Consider the following 19644-nt stretch of genomic DNA (forward strand, 5'->3'; position numbering starts at 1 on the left):
CTCAAAAGCATCAATTCTTCTACGATCTTCCTTACTCACTGTCCAGCTTTCACATGCATATGAGGTTATTGAAAATACCATGGCTTGGGTCAGGCATACCTTAGTCCTCAAACTGACATCTTTGCTCTTCAACACTTTAAAAAGGTCTTGTGTAGCAGATTTGCCTAATGCAATACATTGTCTGATTTCTTGACTATTGCTCCCATGAGTGTATGTTAAGTAGTAATGTCCTTTTTTTTTTTTTTTTTCATGATAATGCCCCACTTTAAAGGGACACATTAAAAGATCACTAAAGGAAGCCTTTTGTTATTGTGTTAAGCTCAGACTCAGAGACCCAATATAGGGTTTTTGAGGTGCAGCTTGTGGAAAATGGAATCTTGTAATGAGCTTTTGATGTGTATCTTTAAAGTAAGGGCATTACCATGATAAAAGAAAGACATTGCTGCTTATTATACAGGAAAACAAAAATACAAAAGAATACTATGAACAATTGTATGTCAGCAAATTAGCTAAAAGGTGTCTTCCACCACACTTCTGTCATTCTGTGATACTGTGGTGGCTTGGGAGTTGCTGTGATGTTGAAAGCTACAACACTGACATTTCGAATACCAGCAGGAGTATTTACAATACCAGTGAGTCCTTTGTTGTTATTAAATGCCCTAGACTTAGTTCTGACTCATAGCTCCCCTTGCTGTTCAACCTGCCTATGCCATCCAGTGCATGAATCCACAGTGCCACACCAGTGAGTCCTTAGTTGTTTTTGTTGTTAAGTGCCATTTAATCAGTTCCAAACTCTAACGACCCTGCATAGAGCTTCTGAGGAGAGAGAATGGTGAGCTTAAACATCAGACTTTGCAGTTCAAACCAATTTTGCAGTCCAACACTTTAGCCCACAGTGCCACAGTCCTTCATTGTTATTGCTGTTAAGTGCCCTCGAGTCGGGGCTGACACAAGAGAAATAAAAACATACTCACACAAAACTTCATATCAGTATTATTCATAATAGCAAAAAATGGAAGCAACCCAAATGCTCATCAATTGATGACTGGATAAACAAAATGTGGTATATTTATAAAATGGAATATTATTCCACAGTAAAAATTAATGAATGACAGATACATGCTACCACATAGATTAGTGATGAAAACATTATGATAAATAAAAGAAGACAAACATGAAATACTTCATTTGTATTATTTCATTTGTAAGAAATGTCTAGAATAAGCAAACCCAGAGAGACAGAAAGCAGATTATTAATTGCCAGGAGGTGGAGAAATGCAGAGTAGGGAGTGAGTAGCTAACCGGTCTTGATTTCTTCTTGAGATGATGAAATTATAAGATGGTGATGGCTGCCCAATTTTGTGAATACACTAAAAACCATGGAATTGTGTTGTTGTTGTTGTCAAGTGCTGTCAAGTCAGTTCCGATCCATTGTGACCCTATATAGGGTTTCCAAGGGACAGTGGGTGAGCTTGAACCACAGACCTTGTAGTTGAAACTGACTTTGTAGTCCAACGCATTAACCCACAGCACCATACCAGGATTCCATGGAATTTTAGTCTTCAAAATTTTTAAATAGCCAAATTTATGGTATATGAATTATATATCAGCACTTCCTTACTATATATATAATGCACAGTGATTTATGTTGTGGTTTACCTTCTTCAACTCTTGAATCAGACTTTTTTCTTCAAGGATGTGGTTCAACTTGGTTAAAAATATATTTAGAGATCAAAATAAGAAGCTCTGGTAGTGTAGTATTTATGAAACGGCCTGCTAACCTCAAGGTCAGCAGCTCAAAACTACCAGATGTTCCATTAGAGAAAGATGAGGCTTTCTACTCCAGTAAAGATTTACAGCCTTGGAAACCCTATGAAGGGTCACTGGGAGTCCGAATTGACTCCACGGCTCATAACCACCACCACCAGGTATGCTTAGAAGTGTTCCAATGTTTCCAGCCAATCTATCTTCCTTCATTCTTCCCTTCCTTCATTCCTTTGTCCCTCCCTTTCTCTCTTTCTCCCTCCCAGCCTTTTTCCCTGCTTCCTCCCCCCTACCATTTGTATCTTTCATCTATCTACAATACATCTATCATAACTCCCAAGACAGAGTGGGATTTAAGTATTGCATGATTGATAGGATTGTGGAAGCAGTGTAAGATAAGGCCGAAGATAACTCTCAGGATCCTCAGGGAGCTTAGTATCTTCTCCAAAATCGCAATAATTACCAGAGCTATCAATGACCCTTGTCTAGGCTGACTTTGCTCCACCCCTTCCCTGCAAGTCCCTGGCTGTGTGAACATTGATTGCTTAGTTACACTATATTTCCGGTGTTCAATAACCGCATCTGGCTAGTGATGATCATACTGAAAAGTGCAGCTGTAGATTAGATGGCACACCAATACTTCCCTTGTGTCTGCATGTACTTGTGCTGGCACACACATGTGTACATGCATGCACAAATTGTATTCAAGACTATAGCTTGCATACTACTCTAGCAAATGGTGTTTTTGCCTTCATTTTGGGTGACCTTGAATGTCTGTTTTTATCGGACTTTTTGCACACAAGACATTTGCCTGGCATATGACTGGTAAGGTTTATGAGATTTTTATAACCCATAGGGCTGTTATTAACCTGTTTCCTAAGATCTGATATTGAAAACCATTTTTCAGACCAAGGAGGTGACCCATATATGAATTTCCACTACTCTATTGTCTTTCTTGCTTCATTCCTCCTCTCTTTGAATTCTTACTAGACTTGCTTCCCTGCCCCTGTTAGATAAAATCTGGGTTGCATTATCCCATCAGTCAATGACAAAGGCAGAAATGACCAGGTACTCAGCAAGTAGCCTTGAAATGGAATACAGACATGCCTTGTTTTATTGCGCTTCACTTCATTGTGCCTCCCAGATATTGCACTTTTTCCAAATTGCAGGTTGTTTGTACAAGTCTATGGGGTCCATTTTAACAACATGTGCTCGCTTCATGTCTCTGTATCACGTTTTAGTAATTATCACAATATTTCAAACTTTTTCATAATGTTATTGCACACTTAATAGATTATAGCGTAAACATAACTTTGATGTGTACTGTGAAGCCAAAAAAAAAAAAAAAACCCTTTTGGCTCCTTTTTTGTGATATTCACTCTATTGCAGTAGTCTGGAACCAAACCCACAATGTTTCTGAGGTATGTGTGTATGTGTGTATCTTGTTGTTAAGTGCCATGGGATCGATTCTGAGTCATTACAACCCTGTACAGGGTTTCAGAGGAGCCCCTGGTGGGTTTGTACCACCTACATTGTGGATTGCAATCCCGTGCTTATTTTACAATACCACATCCGGGGTCTGTATGTTGTTATTGTTAAGTTCCACCAAGTTGGTCTGACTCACAGAAACTCTGTATAGGGTTTCCAAGGAGTGGATGATGGATTTGAACTAGTGATTTTGTGGTTATCTGTACATTACTTATCCTATAGAGCCACACCAGGACTCCAGCAGTCTGCATATACGCCTGCATTTTTACTTATCACAAAGAGAATGTTAGCTGAGTTTCATTATGAATATAAATATGTCATAGCGAAGCAGACAGCTCAACAGGACAGCTTGGTCTAGCTCTGTCACCAAATGTCCAATGGCTTGCTGAAATCCATTCCAGGCTGGTGGGAAAACACCATTATTCTCAATGAAATAAAAAAGCTAATGTAAGATTTCTACCTCTGTCTGTGCTACTTTGTATTCTGTCCAAAAAATACTCTCCTCGTTTCATCCCAATGCTGTTATGAAAGGTTTTCTTCTTTTCCTCCAACCCACCTCCTTAGGTTCTTCAGCCTTTGCAATTCTGCCACATGTTAGATCCATGCCTGCCTATCATTACGGTGCTTCATGAATCGTTTCTTCTCCTGATAGAACTAAAATTTCATGTCCCTGGTTGCCATAGATTTCCATCAGTGTTCTTTAGAAAATGCTCCTTGCAAGATAAGAAGGCAACATCCATATCCTTTACTCCTTAATGCTTCTTCCAAACTCACTGTGCTCACATAAGTAAGGCCCCTCCTTGGTGGCAGTGGTTCACATATACAGCCTGGAGTCAGGTGGCCCCGATGAAAATCCTGCTCCACCACTCGCTGGACAGTTGTGTCCAGATGAGCCCAGGCTCATCTGTAAGGAATAACAATATCTCCCCCATAGGAACATTCTGAGGATTAAGTAAATTATTGCATGAACCAGTGCCTGGTTTGCAGACAGCACTTAAAAATGCCAGAAGTTATCATGATTACCTTTTGAAGCTCAGGGTAAGCAGCTATACAGCTTTCCACTGCTTCATTTATTCCACCTGTTTGGTCACTTCTTACCATTTGAGCAACTCAAACACCTGGTGTAGAGTCTTACTGAATTCTAAGGTTCAGCTTGGAGTCCTGGTATGATGCTGTGGGTTAATGTGCTGGATTGCAAGGTCAGTTTGAACAGGAAGGTCAGCAGCTCAAGCTCACCAGCCACTCCTGGGAAACCCTATACAGGGTTGTTATGGGTCAAAACCAATTTGATGACACTAACCACAACAACAAGATTCAGCTTAAAGATGGCCAGAAGAGCAAGGTGCCCGTTCCATGGCACAGGTAGGTATATTTGAACAAAGACAAAACAGAGATGCCAGGAATCGCCAGGAAAAGAGGAGAACGTATGTGTTGTTAGGATTCCCAGAATCCTGTAATTAAGGGAAATACTCTTTGTTATAACGATGAAGACTGTACCCTGGATAAAAGTAGATATAGTATTTTGGGTTCAATTACCTAGACCCAGAGGTCAGTAAAACATGGAATACAAATGGAAATCTTGTATTCTTGGTTTCTTTTGCTAGAATGCTAAACCCAAAAAACAAAACAAAAAATGTTCCTTGGCAGACTCACATATGAAGCCGTCTCAGTAATTAGCACAGCCCATGGATTCAAGCAAAGCAAGAGGGCTGCTGGGCTGTAACCTGGGGAACTTGTCCATAAATCTGTTGTTTTCTAGTTAGAAGGCCAGTGGCAAGAGAAATTTATCACAGTTTCCCTTTGAGCCTTTGAAAATGCCATCTGGGAATTTTGATGAATCTGTATCATCTCCTGATCTGCTGTGGGATTGGGTTCAGGAATGTCTTTCCTGCTGATATGTTGGCACTACAGCACAGATTTGACAAGTCAAAAAAGTGAGTCAGAAATTGATGTTGGTTTGCTATAAGGCAGGCTGGAATGTGGAATGAATTAGATTAGATAACTGAAAAGAAGGCAAGGAATGTGGAAGAAAACTGCTAGGCAGAGGCAGGACCTAAGATTTTTGCATAGTAGAGATCTAGTGTAGCTACAAGAGGACTTGTGGATGCACGGACCTTGCTGGGGAAATGTATTTGTATAGTATGTGCACTGTAATTACTTAGACTATAAAACTGTGGCACTGTAGGATCAGCACTGGACTGTGAACCACAAGGTCAGCAGTTCAAACCCAACAGCTGCTCCTTGGAAACCATATCCATAGTCGCTATGAGTTGGAACCGACTCGACAGCACTTAATAATAATAACAAAAACATAAAACTAAAACCAAGAAGACTTATAGTGCTATTATCATGTCCAAACAAAGTTGCTACCATTTGCCTGTCAGTTTGTCATACTGTGGTAGCTTGGGTATTGGAAGTTATGCTACTGGGATTTTAAATACCACCAGTTTCAGTGGTTCGTTCAGACTTAGACAGACTACAAGTAAGGAGAGATGAACCACTTCTGAATGGTTAACCAGTGAAAGCCTTATGAATAGTCACAAGATAGCAACTGATATAGCACCTGAATATGAGTCCCTCACATTGGAAAGCATTCAAAATAGAACTATAGAAAACATGCCTCATCAAAATAGACTTGACCTTAATGGTGGAGCAGAGATTTTGGGACCTTCAGTTACTGATGGGGTATAAGTCAAGATGAGAAGCAATAGCTGCAGCAAACATCCATTAATAAATGGAATAAGGAATGCAAAAAGTATGAATCTAAGGAAATTGGAAGCATTCAAAAATGAAATGGAATGCATATAGATCAATATCCTAGGAATTACCTGAAATGGGCTAGCATTGGCCATTTTGAATCAGACAGACTTATGATTTATTATGCCAGAAACCAGGAAGTGAAGAGGTATGGCACCGCATTCATCATCAAAAAGAGCATTTCAACATCTATCTTGAAGTACAATGTTGTCTGTGATAGAATAATACCCATTTACCTATAAGAAAGACCAGTGAATATCATTACTATTCCAGTTTATGAACCAAACACTCAAGCTAATGATGATGAAATTGAAAACTCCTACTAACATCTTAGTCTGAATCAGATGAAATATGCCATCAAGATGAGTTGGTAGCTACTGGAATGTGAAATTTGGAAACAAAGAGGAAAGATCAGGAGATGGAAAGCATGTCCTTTGTAGAAACAGTGCTGGAGATGTGCATGATACACTCTACGTGATAGAAGACCAATGACTTAGTCATTGAAAACACCTATTTTCAACAACATAAATGGCAACTATACCCATGAACCTCATCAGATTAAACACACACGAATCAAACTGACTACAACTGTGGAAAGAGAAGATGGAGTAGCAACACAATAGCATCAACCAAACAAGGACACGGGTAGAATCTGCAACTTACCACCAATTGCTGGAGAAAATTAAAACAAATCCAGTAAAACCAAAAGATGACCTTGAAACATATCCCATTGGAGTTTAGAGACCATCTTAAAAATAGATTTGATACATGAGACACTAATGACTAATGACCAGAAGAGTTGTGACATCAAGAACATCATACATGAGAAAAGAAAAAGGGAAAAAAAGGCCACTAAGAAGAAAAGAGTCCTAGTCTGGTGCTGTGGGTTAATGCGCCAGACTGCAAAGCCATTTGAAATGCAAGATCGGTGGTTCAAGCTCACCAGCTGCTCCTCGGAAACCCTATACAGGGTCTCTATAGGTCGGGATTGATTCAACACCACTTGACAACAACAACAAGAAGAAAAGAAAGAAGGAAAAGACCAAATGGTAGTCAGAAGACACTCTGAAAGTCTCCAGTGTAGAGATGATAAAGCAAATGGAAGAAATGATGAAGTAAAGAACGAAATATAAAATTTTAAAGTTTAACGCGTGCAGACAGAGAAAAGTATTATACTGAAAGGTATAAAGACCTTGAGTTAGATAACTAAAGGATAAAAATGTGCTCAGCATTTCTGATGCTAAAAGAACTGAAAAGAAAAATTCAAGCCTGGGGTTGAATTGGTGATATATTCATTGGTGATAAACAAGGCTCAAGGAATTGATGGAATATAAATTGAAATCTTTCAACAAACTGATGCAGTACTGAAGACACTCACTGGTCTTTGCCAAAAATGTAAAACTTGACCAGCCAATTGAAAAAGTTCCATATTTGTGTTTATTCCAAAGAAGGGTGACCCACCAGAATGTGGAAATCATCAATGTCATTAATATCACATGCAACTAAAATTTTGCTGCTAGGTACCAACAAATTGGTTCCAACTCAAAATTCATTGCAATAGAACATCAACAGGAAGCTGCCAGAAAGTCAAGCCCAAGTCAGAAGAGAAAAAGGAATGAGATATATCATTGTTGACAAATGTGCGAATCTTGGACGAAAGCAGACAATGCTAGAAAGATGAGTCTATATAAAATATAGACTATAATAAAGTGCTTGTGCTTTATTGGCTGTGCAATGGCATACAACTATGTGGATCATAACAGACTATGGATAACATAGCAGTGAATGGGAATTCCAGAACCTTTCATTGTGCTCATGAGGAATTAGTTCTGTTTCAGTTCATTGTTGTTATGATTCTGTAAATCCACAATTCCTTTTTTTAGTTGGTTGTTTTTGTTTCTAGGTGCTGATGAACTGGTTCCAATTCAAAGTGACCCTCTGCACAACATAATAAAACACTGCCCAGGCCTGGGCCATAATCAGAATTGTCATATTTGAACCCATTGTTGTTGCCACTGTGTCAACATCTCACTGGGGCTCTTCCTCTTTTTCAAATAGTTCAAAATCAGAGAATGTGTGTGCCAGGTTGTATCCTTTCACTGTATTTATTCGGTGTGTGTACTGAGCAAGTAATTTGAGAAGCAGGATTACATACAGAAGAATGTGGCAGCATGATTGGAAGAAGTCTCATTAACCATCTGAGATCTTCAAATAATATGACCTTGCTTGATGAAGCAGAAGAGTACTTGAAAGACTTTCTGGTGAAATCAAAGACTTGAGTTTGGATTGTACCTCAACGTAATGAAATCAAAAGTCCTCACAACTGGATATAGGAAGGAAAGATTGACGTTGTCAAAGACTTCATTTTGTTTAGATTCACAGTCATTGTTCATAGAAACATCAGTCAAGAAAACAAAAGACATCTTACATTAGGCAAATCTGTAGCTAAAGACATCTTTAAAGTGCTGGAGAGAAAAGGTGATCAAATACTAGCAGTGTCGCTAATGATGGACAGATTCCAGTGGAACTTCCAGATTAAGGCTAGGAAAAATGGTTTGGTGATCTATTTTTAAAAATCAGTCAAGGAAAACCTATGGGTTATGACAGAACACTGTCTGACTTGCATCTTCTGGACATAACATTGTTGCTGTTGTTGTTGTTGTTGTTGTTAAGTGTTGTCTCATTCCAGGAGACACTTGTTGAGTGGGTTGGGCTATAAGGTCCGTTTGAACTGCAAAGTCAGCGATTCAAGCTCACCAACCACTCATCAGGAACCCTATACAGGGTTGCTATGAATCAGAACTGACTTGACGGTACTTAACAACAACAACAACAACAAGTCAGTTCCAACTCATAGTGACCCTGCATAGGTTTCCAAGGAGAGACTTGTGGGTGTGAACCACCAACCTTGTGGTCACCAGTCCAGTGCTATCATACAGTGCCACATCATTAATAGCTAGAGGACGATGCCATGTTTGGTGAAGTGAAGGACCAACAAGGGCAAGGGAGACCCTAGGTGAAATGGATTGGCAAAATAGCTTCAACAATGAATTCCACATGCTAGCAACTGTCAGGATGATGCAACACCAGGTTGTTGTTATTATTGCTAGGTGCCATCGAGTTGGTTCTGACTCATAGTGACCCTATGCGCAACAGAATGAAACACTGCCTGGGCCTGGGCCTGGGCCTGGGCCTACCTCACAATCACAGCCTCATTGATATATTTGAGCCCATTGATGCTGCCACTATGCCAATCCATCTTGCTGAGGGTCTTCTTCTTTTTTTCCAACCCTCCACCTTACCAAACATGATACCCTTTTTCTGTGACTGGTCCCTCCTCACAATATGTCTGAAGTATGAGAGACAAAGTCTGGCCATCCTGGATTCCAAGGAGCACTCTGGCTGTACTTCTTCCAACACTATGCAACATCTCATTTTATTGTACATCGGTCACTGTGAATAAGAGTTGACTTGATAAAAGCTAACAACACATATAGATTGAACTGAAATACGTAATAAATGTCATTGCTTAAAGAGTATAGAGAGAAAAGAATCAAGGACCACAGGTTAAGAAGTTCAATGAACTCATTGAAAATGTTGAGTCTGGAAAGTAAATAGAGAAGAAATAGCCAGAAAGATGAAAGGAACATCCAATGTGTCTAGTACTATGAAAGGCAAGGAAGAGAAATAATAATCCTTTCAAATTTATGGCAGCAACATCAAATGTCTCTAAGTTGACAGGATCTTAATAAGACTTAAAAGCAATGCTGCTGTTGCATGCTATTGAGTAGATTCCAATTCATAGCAACCTGTATACAGTTTCTGAGGCTGTGAGACTTTAGGGGAGTAGGAAATCTCATCTTTCTCCTGTGGAGCAGCTGATAGATTCAAACCCCTGGCCTTGCAGTTAGCAGCACTATACCACCAGAGCTCCTTTTAAGGGCAATAAACAATACTAGTATGTCTGTTTCTCAGATCCCACCATCTCTCTCAAAGTGGCGTTCTCTAAAGTAGCACTACCATTTCATTAGAAGAGAGATCAAAGCTTGGAGAAAAAGGGAGACAAAACATAGAGAAAACAATGGTGGTCCAGACCTGTATCCGGAAGTGGGGAGGGGATCTGGTCATGCTGTTTGGTGAAGCAGATTATGGGGGAATTTGGAGAAGTATAAAGTTCAGCTATAAAGTTTTCTGAACATTTGCCAAAGCCATTGGTTAGCCACAGCACATGTCATAGTCTCCACCCAGAGGTATCTTAGAAGGAAGGCCTAGTGATCTACTTAAAAAAAAAAAAAAAATTAGGCACTGAAAACACGATGGAGCAGAGTTTACTCTGGTGTGCTTGGGATCTCCCTTCACCAAAAGCCATTTGATGGGGATTAGGGGTAGCTAGGTGGTGCAACATGCTTGGTAGCTAAATAAAATGTTGTTGGTCCCCCAAAGGTGCCTCAAAAGAGAGGTCCATCAATCTACTTTCAAAAATCAGTAGAAACTCCAAATGAGCTCTGTAATTCACATTTCTCAAAATCTTAATAAATGCCCCAAAGTTTAGTCCAATAATTTATATCCAGAGATGCAAAAATCTAAATGTCCAAAATAAATTCAAAGATCAGAATAAGTTCTTTGAGTGGCACTGTGGGATAATGCACTGGACCACAAGGTCAGTTTGAATTACTAGGTCAACAGTTCAAATTCACCAGCCACTCCTTGGAAATCCTAAAGGGTCGCTATGAGTCAGAACCGACTTGATGGCACTTAACAACAACTTAGTGCAGTGACTTAGCTTATAGAACAATATATATACTGCTGTTGTTAGGTCAAGTCACTTCTGACACATAGTCACTCTGCAAAACAGAAGGAAACACTGCCAAGTCTAGCACCGTCCTCACTTTACCAATCACTCCAATGGCTGCAGTCCAAAGTATGAGAAATGAGTTGCACCAGTTGACCTTAGTCCTCAAACTTACATTTTTGCTCTTAATCATCCTAGCTTCTAGGGAACATTCCAGTTCTACTTCTTTCAGCACAGAAGTCTTTTGCAGTAGATTTGCCCAATGCAATATGCCATTTTATGTCTTCACTGCTGTTTCCCTGAGACTTGATTGTGTATACAAGTACAATAAAGCTTTTTAAAATGTCTATATTTTCTCCATTTATCATGATATCATCTATTGGGCAAGTTGTGAGAATGTTTGTTCTGTTTTGTTTTTTTTTTTTACATCGAGATTCAATCCATTCTGAAGACTATATAGTCTTTGATTTTATAAATAAATATTTCAAGTCCTCTTTGGTCTCATAAGCAAGGTTTATCATCCGCAGATCTCAGGTTGTTAAAGAGTACTCCTTGAATCCTGATGTCATATTCTTCTTCATATAATCCAGCTTCTTGAATTATTTGCTCAGCATACAAATTGAATACATTTGGTGAAAGAAAACAGTCCTAGTACACAACTTTCCTAATTTAAAACCATTCAGTATCTCCCTGTTATGTTAGAATTACAGCCTCTTAGTCAATGTACAGGTTCCTCATAAGCACCATTAGGCGTTTTGGAATACCCATTCTTCCAAACGTTATTCATAGCTTCTGATCCACACAGTCAAAAACACAAGTTAAAATCTTTCTAGTATTCTCTGCTTTCAGCCAAGATCCATCTAACATCATGTGATTTTCCAGTTCAAAATGGCCAATACTAGTACAATTCAACTCACTAATGCTTATGATATATAGACATTATGTGTTCCATTTAATTATTAACAATTTTTCTAGGTTCAGATTTTGAACATTCCATTTCCAATTATGGATGAATGTTTACAGGTGTTTCTTCTTATTTTGAGTTGTGACCCATCAACAAATGAAGGTTCTGAAAGGTTTACTCCATTCATTACATCATGGTCAGCTCTACTTCAAGGACGCCATCAGCTCTTCCCCATTCATATTTTGAGTGTCTTCCAACCCGAGAGGCTCACTTTCTGGCACTATACCTGACAATAATCTAGTGCTATTCATAATGTTTTCATCTTTTGGCACTGTATCTGACAATGGTCCACGCTATTCATTGGACTTTCAGTAACTAAACATTCAGAAGTAGCTGGCTTCTCTTTTTTCCCTTTTGTCATTGTTCTTGAGTGCCATCAAGTCAGCTCTGACCCATAGCGACCCTGTGTAGGGTTTCCGAGGAGCAGCTAGTGAGCTTGAACCACCAACTTTGCAATTCAAATGGCTTTGCAGTCTGGCGCCACACCAAGACTCTTTTTTCCCTGGTCTGTCTTAATCTGGAAGCTCAGCTGCAACCTAGCCACAACGGGTAACCCTGCTGTTGTTCAAAGTACGGGGAGCATAGCTTCCAGAATCACAGCAACATGCCAGCCACCACAGTATGAGACAGAATATCTGAGGGGGCTTCAGAAAGTTCATGGAAAAGTCCACTATCTTTTAATTCCATTTTTCACAAACATTTGAGCCCCTTTGAGATGCAACAGTTTACAGCATAAGGAAACAGTGATGTCACAAGTATCTTTTATTCTCTTTTCTGTGTTTACAAATTCCCTATAATGGCCATGTGTTGTTTTTAGAATTTTTCATTCCAAAGTTGTCTTCAAAATAATTTAAAGTATTACTTAAAGCAAAAAAGCAAAACCTGAGTTGTTGTTGTTGTTAAGTGCCTTCAAGTCAGTTCCAACCCATAGCGACTTGTATAGGGTTTCTGAGGAGCAGGTGGTGAGCTTGAACCTCCGACCTTGCAGTTCAAACTGCTTTCCAGTCTGGTGCATTAGCCCACAGCGCCACACCAGGACTCTTCTATTCTGGTATACTTAGGGGTCAATTTGACTGTAACTGATGGTGGACAAAATGATGGGGCCCAAGTTCTAAACCACAGCACCTGTAAATATCTCAACTCATTCAGTTAAATGTGTGAAAAAATGAGGGATCTTAAAATCCAAGGATTGACCTGGATTATTTGTATCTTCCCAATTTAATAATAAGGGTTATGATAAGAGAAGCACAGAAGGGTCAAATTAAGAGAGAGTTACGAATACGCTGTTCTAATGGCTTTGATGGTGGAACAAAGTCAGAAACCAAGGAATGTAGGTGCCTCTAGAATACAGAAAAGGCAAGAGTCTTTAGAATCTCCAGATGGCACACAGCCTGATCAACACCTTGCTTTTAGTTCAGTGAGACTTACCTAAGATTTCTGAGCTTAAGACTTTGATTATTAACTTTGTACTCATTTGTTACAATGCGATGTAAAACGAATACACCCATCCACCCAGGAATATAAAATGAATTTCACTCTTCCATGGTCTGAATCACAAGCAATTAATCATTTTGAAGGAACATGTGGATTTATAATTTGAAAGCAAGAACGAATGCAAACTATGATTCCATGACAAATTTAGTTACCTACCCTCAAATTACATAGCCAAGCATTGTGCTATAGGATAAGCACTGGACTGCTAACCATAAGGTCAGCAGTTCAAACCCACCAGTTGCTTCTAGAAAACCCTCTACAGGGTCGCTATAAATTGGAACCAACTCAACAGCATACAACAATATCGGATTTTGTACTCATTTTGTTCTACTTACTTTTATTTACAAAAATAGGGTATATTATTGTAACAAAGAACTCTGCTAAACAAATCACAGTTCACTTTTAGAAGGATGTTTGGCTTTGCTTTCCTCTCTCCAAAAGACTCAAAAGGAAAACAGAAAAGAAGATCAAGGAAAACTGGAATGTATTTGCTGCTTAGAGGAGAGACTGGATGGTATAAGACTAGATGTTAGTTAGTCATGTCAAGGAAACATTCCCAATCTTGGGGAGATAAAGAGAGATGAGCAAAGAAGAGTAGATTATTCTTATCATGTGCCCAGAAGAAAGTAAGTATAATTTGGACAAGGCTATTGCTGTGATTCTATGCTGTCTAATCTGTTCCAACTCATAGTGATCCTGTATAGAGTTTTCGAAGCTGATAATCTCTAGGGGAGCAGAAAGACTCATCTTTCTCCCAGGGAGCAGCTCATGGATTCAAATCACAGACTCTCAGATAACAGCCCAACATGTAACCTACTATATCACCAAGGCTCCAATATAGACAGTTGTTAAGTGCCATCGAGTCAATTCTGACTAATAGTGATCCAGTATAGGGTTTCCAAGGAGTGACTGGTGAGTCTGAATGATCAACCTTGAGGGTAACCTTGTGGTCCAGTGTTGTATCGAACTCTAATTCATCAGTTAAAGAGCAATAGCATTCATTTGATTACTTTCCTAAACCACCTAATTAAAAATGTCTTCATCCAATGAGAGGCCATGATTGACAACAATCACCTCATAAAGCTACAATTGTTAAACAGTGCATTTCCTTTATTCTAACATCTGCTCTTTTAGTAGATGAATTGTCGACACCCTGAAATAATCTGAGCTAAAACCTTATGGATGCTGAAATGCTTTCCCTAAAGTCTCTATTGGAATAGGAACCAAGCCCTTGCTAGTGAGTAGGCTGAGGTCAGCCACAGCTGAGGGGGGCTAATGGCTTAATATCAAGAGCTCACAATCAAGCATGTCAAGTTCCATTTACCATCAGGAGGTACAGTCACAAGACTAGCCACAGGAAACTTAGAAGGATTCCTATGAGTAGTGCCCAGAGCAGTTCCCTGGAGGAGACAGAGAAATCCAGACTCCGAGGGGGCAAATGGGTGATGTTATTAAACATCTGTCAAGTGCCATATTCTCTACAGGGGACTATTGGCAATGCAAAATGCAATAAGAAATGCTATCTTCCTTAAGGATCAGACTTCTTCATTTCTATTTACCCAATGCAATCTATCTTGTATTTCTACCATTCACTGAAACTGGCCTCCTCAGTGAACAGATTGCCTATACCTCATATTTCTATATGGACAAATCCTGACTGCTTGACAAGACCAATTTCTTGACCTTTGTCTCCCTTGAGTAATATGATAAACAAGATGTCATTTTCTTCCTTGCGGGTTTGTCTCCATTTGTTGGTCTTTGCCCTTGTCTGATCCTTAGATATTTCGTTTCCTGACACTATGTTTCAGTCTCTTCCATTCTCTCTTTGATGTACTTCCTGGAAATTCCAATCATGTCCTTAGATCCAGCAACCAACCAAACAGTAAACACTCTTTCTTGTACAATATTTGTTCCACCTCAAAATTTACAGGTACACGTACAGGTTATGACTATATAAACAGGAGGATTTTATTCTCTTGATAACTAAGCATTATGTTTTTGTTGTTGTTGAGTACCATGAAATCAGTTCCAACTCATTGTGATAGTATGCACAACAGAATAAAACACTGCCTTGTCCTGTGGCATCTTCACAGTTGTTATATTTGAGCAAATTTTGCTGTCACTGTATCAATCCATCTCATTGGTGATCCTCTTTTTCACTGACCCTCCATTATACCAAGCATGATGGCCTTCAGGGACTGGCTATCAGGAGGTGATGTTGTTGTTGTTAAGTGGCATCAAGTTGGTTCCCACCCATAACGACCCTGGATAGGGTTTCCAAGGAGCAGCTGGTGAGCTTGAACCGCCAACTTTGCAGTTCAAACAGCTTTGCAGTCTGGCGCATTAACCCACAGCACCACGCCAGGACTCCTCATCAGGAGGTGATAGCATGCCAGAAATATAGGAAATGAAGTTTTGACATTCTGACTTCCAACGAGCATTCTACCTGTACTTATTCCAAAAAAGAGTTGGCTGTTCTTCTGGCCATCAAATGGTATTTTTCATATTCTTATCCAACACCATAATTCAAATGCATCAATTTTTCTAAGGTCTTCCTTATTCAGTATCCAACTTTCATATGCATATGAGGCAAATGAAAATACCATGGCTTGGGTTAGGAGCACCTTAGTCCTCAAAGTGACATTTTTGCTCTTTAACAACTTGAAGAAGTCTTTTCGCTGCAATGTTGCCCTTTGATTTCCTGACTTCTATTCAATGAGTGTTGATGCAAGCAAAATGAAGTCTTTGACAACTTCAATCTTTCCTCCATTTATCATGATGCCATTTATTGGTCCAGTGGCAAGGATTTTTTGTTTTCTTTACTTTGAGCTGCAATCCCTCCTGAAGGCTGTAGTCTATGATTTCATCAGTGAGTATCATCAGCATATTACAAGTTGTTAATGAATTTTCCTGATGTCACGCTTTTCTTAATATAATCCATCTTCCTGGTTATTTGCTCAGCAAATAGATTGAATACATATGGTGAAAGGATACAACCCTAGCATACACCTTTCATGATTTTAAAGCATTCAGTAGCCCTTTGTTCTGTTTGAATGACTGTCTCTTTATCTATGTTCAGGTTCCTCATAAGCACAATTAAATGTCCTGGAATACTCTTTCATCCCAAAGACATCCATGTTGTTGTTGTAAGTGCCATTGAGTCGGTTCTGACCCATAGCAACCCTGTTTGGGGTTTGCAAGGTGCGGCTGGTGAGCTTGAACCACCAACCTTGCATTTCAAACCGGCCTTGTAGTGCAGCACATTAACCCACAGCATCACACCAGGACTCCACACACAGTCGAAAGTCTTTGTATAGTCAATAAAGCAAAAGTAAACATCTTTCTGTATTCTTTGCTTTCTAAGATCAATCTGATGTCAGCAATGATACTCCTAGTTCCACATCTTATTCTGAATCTGACTTTAATTACTGGCAATTACCTGTTGAGGTGTTGTTGCAAATGTTTCTGAATTATCTTCAACATATTTTATTTGCATGTGCTAGCAATGATATTGTTTGATAATTTCCACATTCCGTTGATTCACCTCTCTTTGGAATGGTCACAGATACACATCTCTTCCAAATTGCTTGGCGTAAAAGACCGAGTACCTCCAGTGCAGCATCGGGTTATTTAAAGATTTCAATTTGCATTCTATCAATTTCTGGAGGCTTGTTTTTCACAAATGTGTTTTGAACCAATGTTTTTCACAGTGCAGCTTGGACGTCTTCCTTCAGTACCATGGACTCCTAATCACATGCTCTCTCTCGAAATTGTTGAACATTGACTCTTTCTTCTGGGTACAGTGACTCTGAGTAGTCTTTCCATCTTTTTTGAAGTCTTCTGCATTATTCAGTATTGCCTATAGAATCATTCAACACTGTAAGTCAAGGTTTGAATTTTTCCTTCAGTTTATTCAGTTTGAGATATACTAAGCATGTTTTTCCTTTTGGTTTTCAAACTCCAGGTTGTCATACATTTCATTATAATACTTTATTTTATCTTCTCAAGCTGTCCTTTGAAGTTTTCTGTTCAGCTGTTTTACTTGCCCATTTCTTCCACTTGCTTTAGCTTCTCTTCACTGAAGAACAAGTTACAGGGTCTCTTTTGGCATCCATTTTAGTCTTTTCTTTCTTTCCTGTCTTTTCAGTGACCTTTTGTTTCCTTCCTGTATGATATTTTTGATGTCATACCACAGCTCTTCTGCTCTTTGGTCATTAGTGTTTAATGTACCCAATCTGTTCTTGAGATGGTCTCTAAATTCATGTGGGATATCTCCAAGGTCACATTTTGGCCCTGGTGGACTTGTAATTTCTTTTAGATTCAGCCAAAATTTACATATGAGCAATTGTCCCACAGTCTGCCATTGGCCTTGTTTTGGCTAATGATATTGAGCTTCTCCACCGTCTCTCCCCACAGTTTTACTCCTGTGTATTCCATATGGTGAGGTTCATATGTACAGTGGCATTTTATGTTGTTGAAAAAAGGTATTCACAATGAATTAGTTGTTGGTCTTGCTAAATTCTATTATGTGATCTCCAGCGTCATTTTTATCACTAAAGCTATATGTTCCAATTACTAATCCTCTTCTATGTTTCCAATAATTACATTCCAATCACCATTTATTATCAATGTACCTTGATTGCATGTTTGATCTATTTCAAACTGAAGAGTTGGTGGAATGCTTCAATGTCATCCTCACTGGGTGTAGCGGTTGGTGTGTACATTTGCACAATAGTGGTAGTAGATGGCCTTCCTTGTAGGCAGATGGGCATGACACTATCACAGACCTCATTGAACTTCAAGATAGATCTTGACACTCTATACCAATTGACCACCTTGCAATCAAGCAATCAATCACACAAGTGATTATAATCAATCTAGAGCTTTTGTTGTTGTTGTTGTTAAGTGCTGTTGAGTCGATTCCGACCCATATTAACCCTGTACAGGGTTTCCAAGGCTGTAAATCTATACAGAAGCAGAAAGCCTCCTCTTTCTACTGTGGAGTCACTGGTAGTTTCGAACTGCTGACCTTAAGGTTTGCAGCCTGATTCATAATCTAGAGCTATATATCTAAATTTCTCAACTGATTCCAAAATACCTCAGGAATTTGCTCTATGTATTGGTGTGGCATTGTGGGCTAATGTGTCAGACTACAAAGTTGTTTGAACTGCAATGTCGGTGGTTCAAGCTCACCAGCTGCTCCTTGGAAACCCTATAGAGGGTCACTATGGGTCAGAATCGACTCAATGGCACTTAACAACAACAACAACACTGTAAACCCTGAAAATAATGCAAGAGTCAAACAAATAGAACCACTAAATACAGAAATAGAAAGAGTTTGAGGAGTAACATAAAAGCAGAACATCTCAGAACCCCTCCATCTTACCCTTTACCTCCCCCCATGTTAAATGTCCTTGTTTCAAGTATCAGATTTGTTATAATTTTTGTTTCCATACCAAAATACGGTGTTTAAAGCTCATGGGGAGAAGAATATACAATACATAACCATGTTTCTGCTTTTATATTTTACTTTCATCCCTCCTGATGCTCCCAGATTCCTTTAACTTTATAATCTATTTTCTGTTAACTTCAATTAGCTGTTCTTTGCAGGTAGGACCATCAGTAAATAAATCTTTGCTTTTCTTTATTTGAGAACATCCTCCCTTCCCCTTTCTTCTTTTTTTCCCTGAGAGATGGAAAACTTTTTATTGTTGTAAATATACACAATAAAAAAAATACCAATTGTGGGTTTGGGGACGGGAGAAGCAGAGACAGGTAGGAGAGGCTCCTCAGTGGAGGCACCAAAACCCAGAGAATGCTCTTTCCTGGAGCAGCTCCAGAGCTTTGGACCTAATAGAAGGTGAGGGGCATCCGTTTTCGGTGCCCACTGGTGGAGAAACCTGACTGTGGAGGAAAAGCACAGCGATTTCTGAATTGATCAGGACACTGCCCGCGGTCCCCTCAGCTTAGGCTGAGATAAGAGGGCGGGGCCACAGCCAGGCTGATACAGTGATACTGCGCTAAAACCTTTGAGAGGCATCTGGAAAAAGTGCTGTGATGGGTTTTTCACTTTTTCTTCCTCCTCTCCCCTGTCGCACTCTCTCTGCCCAGCCCGGACACCATCAGGCAGGTGTGAGCGCACCCCGAAAAGGGTCCAGCGCTGTACCCACAGTTTTCCCACGGCACAGGGAGGAAATTCCTGGGAGCCCCAGCAGTCCCACAAGCTAATTCTATGGCTGCTTCTTATGATATCTGTCTCTGGACTCAGCCCCAAAGTTGACACAGGTGGGACCCTTCATTCTTGCTTTACCTAACAAGAGGCAGCAGGTCTGACCATACAGCCAAACCGTATGTGCACCTTGTAAAACCCCAACAGAAAAGGCAA

This window comes from Chrysochloris asiatica, unplaced genomic scaffold, assembly GCF_000296735.1.
Source record: "Chrysochloris asiatica unplaced genomic scaffold, ChrAsi1.0 scaffold00198, whole genome shotgun sequence".
NCBI classification, from domain to species: domain Eukaryota; kingdom Metazoa; phylum Chordata; class Mammalia; order Afrosoricida; family Chrysochloridae; genus Chrysochloris; species Chrysochloris asiatica.